A 3,565-nucleotide genomic window follows, 5' to 3' on the forward strand; every position below is an offset into this window, starting at 1 on the left:
CAAATATCTCAAAAAGTAGCTTTATTGCTGTTTTTTGAACTTTTGAAATGTTTCTTTCGAATCTGAGTTGAGCTGAGACATAAAAATGGACTTCAATGGTTATGTTGGAATTGGTCTTGCATCACTTGAAGAAAATGAATTTTTGGTGAATTTCAGCAGGGTTAATGCTGGAGCTGTACAGTTTCTGCTGCATGGGCTGTTTTAGAAATCTGTTTGATATGCTTCCTAGCCTGAAATGCAAACGAAATTGGGAAAATGAAGCTGATATGTCTAGTTCTAATCTGGAAAGTCTGGGATTTGTTGGTTGTAAGCTTGATTTATAGTGATTTTCTAAAGGTGGATATTCTAGCTAGGATGGCTGGTGCTTGTGTATAAGTTTTGCTTGGCATGTTGCTTTGCTTGGGAATTTAGCATGTCTTTTCTGTTGGCATTGAGTGCCGATTCGAGTATTGCTAAAGCATGTTCTTGAGCAATATTGTCGAGAGCATGAAGTGGATTGGTATTGTTGTAAGAGCATGAATTCTTCAATTTGCTTTTAGACGTCTAATTGTTTGAAATGCTTGAATGAAATGAAATCTTGGCATGTGAATTGGTATCACACCTTGTGAATTTTGTCAAATGCTTAATAGATGAGTTTGCTTGCACTTGAGAAAATTATGCTTCCGCACGTCCGCTTGTGCATGAGTACCTTCCGGCGCTTGATTTTGGCAATATATTCTTGTTTTAAAGCTGGAAAAGCATGATAGCCATGAGAAGTCTAATTTGATAGCATGAAAGTGAGTCTTGGTCTCTGCAACTTGTTTTTGAAAAACATTATGCTTTAATAGCAATTCTACTTCGCACTCTTTGTTTACTAGTTCTCCTCGACACCGATCCGACCAACGACCCTTATTTTTCAGGCTTGATTGAGAGATTCCACAGCATGAGAAATGCCATCTTTTACTAATTTGCAAGGAATTTGGTAGCATGAAGGTGAGTTTTTGCTGCTTGTACCTTGACTTCATGATATGAAGGCTTTGGAAGATTTGAAACCGCAGAATGTTTGAAATTACAAAATTCGAAGGATGTTTGAGTTAGGGTAGGCGGTGATAAAATTCTTTGCTTATGGAGTAGGAAGCTAGAAGAATGTAACTTGGTTTGTTTCAAAAGGGGAAATAGAAAACTGTTTCTCACCATAATGCAAGATTATCTAGGCTTGTTGTAATCAAAGAGATGATTTATACTGTGTGGCAAAAAGGTAGATGGGTTTGCTTGTTTGGATGGCATGGTGTACTTCCTTGAATTTGCTTGGCATGAAGTCTCAAGTCGCCTTGTTGAGGTCAAAGAATTGCTGCAGAGTTAAGATATTCTCTTTTGGCTTACTTGTGGTCGAGAAACAAAGCAGAGGCCTGCTTGTAAATATATATATATATATATTTGTAACTTGCTTCAAAGAAGATCTTGAAGAATAGATCTGATGATAGAAGTAGGCTAATGAGTTGTCGAAGAGATTCATACAACTTGTTTTCTCCAGATAAGTAACAAATAGCTTGCTTTCTCCAAGAGGAAAACTGAAATTTACAACAGTCTGTATTCTTGTCTCTTCTCTTTGCTTGGCATGAAGCCAAGTCATTTGGAGTTTGCATGCTGGATTGCTATGATGGATCTCTAAGCCCCATAAGCCTGTAAGATGTTTTGTCTCAAAAGCTTTAATTTTGTCAGAGTGCAATTGCATGAATAAAGCTTGTGATTTTTCAGGAGTTGTCGTATAGCCATGAGAAGAAGTTCTTGCAAGTATTAGTTGCCGAAGTATCCATCTTCAGAAAGACCAATCCTTAAGTATGCCTGAAAATAATGATGGTGCCAAATCATAGAGAAACATGGGGACAATTGCAATGATGGGTCAGCTGGTTGCATAAATAATGAGATCAACAATGGTGATGAAGGAGATGGTAACGTGAAATAGAAGATACGATATTCTTTTAGCACCAACTACCCTTCTCCCGGCACCTACTACCCTTCTTCCAGCACCAACCTCCCTTCTTTCTTGGTGCATTTGAGGTCGTCCTTTGAGGTGATTGACAAGGTATGCCCTTTCCTTTTGCAATTTTTGAATCTATCGAGGGCTGTATGGCTTTCATGCCCAAGGGCTTTGCTTGTTCACCGAATCTCGGTCCTTCTTTTTAACTCTGTAGGAATAGATATAGACTGATATCTTGGCCTAGGCTTGTTTTTCAGATACTTGAATAAATTTGGACTTTTCTCCCATGTTGTGGAAATAGAAATTGATAGAGTGCAAGCTTCAACGCTTGAATTTTGCATTTTGAGGAAGAATTTGCTTGTCATGGGAATTGCTTGAAAATCTCACTGCCATGGATAAATTGTATGTTGCTTGGGTATTTGCTTAGTGTTTTTTGGCCTGAGCTTGACTTGCCCGCTTGGCGATATATTTTGCGGTGCGTGTTCTGACCCGCTTTTTGTTGTTGAACTATATGCATCACGACGCATGCTTGTAATCGTATGATTAATTATGGATTAGAAGCTATTGAAAGCTTTTGAGAAAAGCACCATTGGTTTTTTTTCTTATGAGCTTAGAATTTGGCCGCGGGTAACCTGCTTATTTTTTGGCTTTATAAGGATAGACATAAACATGTGTATGATGGGTCTGCAAGGATGTGTAACTCGTAGGTATTTCATTTTTGTGAAAAAGGTTACTATGAGGTAAATAGTGCTCAGTTTGTAGCACTTGCTTTGTGAAAATGGGTATGCTGGAATGATTGATTGAGCATGGAATGGGAAATTTGCTCATCATGAGCTCGAGTAATAGATTGCATGATGCTTCAAAAATATTTTTTATTTTTATTTTTTTTTGTTTTTTTTTGTTTATGCATTTCGCTTGGCATGAGATAGTTTGCTTTGCTTGGCTTGGCTTGTAAAGTTCATAGGGCTTGTATGCTAGTGTGGAGATTGCTTGGCTTTAATACGTAGAACTAGCTTTATGCTTTGGTTGTTTTTCACAGTTCTTGTTGGCAATTCTCTGCAGGATTCATCGCTTGTCAAGACTCGCCATGGCATCTACTAACCTGTCAATTATTAGTGGCTACCTTTATTCAACGGATGATCAATTGAAAAGGGGAAGGCCCCCTCCATTTCTCAAGAATGCTTGTGAAGATGTTGCAGTAGGCGAAGAGCCAGTGTTGTCTTGCTGCGTTTGTATCATTATGGCTCGAGAAATTCCTCCTCTGTGACTTTTCCCAAGATTGTCTGCATGCGCAGGTGTTCCCCTTGGCTTTACCAATAGTGCATGGCGGCATGATTCCCATAGCCCCTATGTTCTTGGGACATCCGATGGTAGACAATGCCCGCCCTTCTAGCAAGGTCGCCTCATACTCATCCTTTTCCGAACATCTAACATAGCTGCCGCAAGACCGCTCGGCACCTTCCAGCAATAGCTACCTCCTACTCATTCTCTCTTAGAACATGCGACATAGCTGCCGGCGCTGCTTGCATCTTCCAGCGGTCGCTTTCTACTTCCTCTCTCTGAACATCCAACATAGCTGCCTGCACCTTCCAAAGAGTTGCTGCC

This window comes from Prunus mume, linkage group LG2 (assembly GCF_029339155.1).
Source record: "Prunus mume cultivar Tortuosa linkage group LG2, ASM2933915v1, whole genome shotgun sequence".
NCBI lineage: Eukaryota > Viridiplantae > Streptophyta > Magnoliopsida > Rosales > Rosaceae > Prunus > Prunus mume.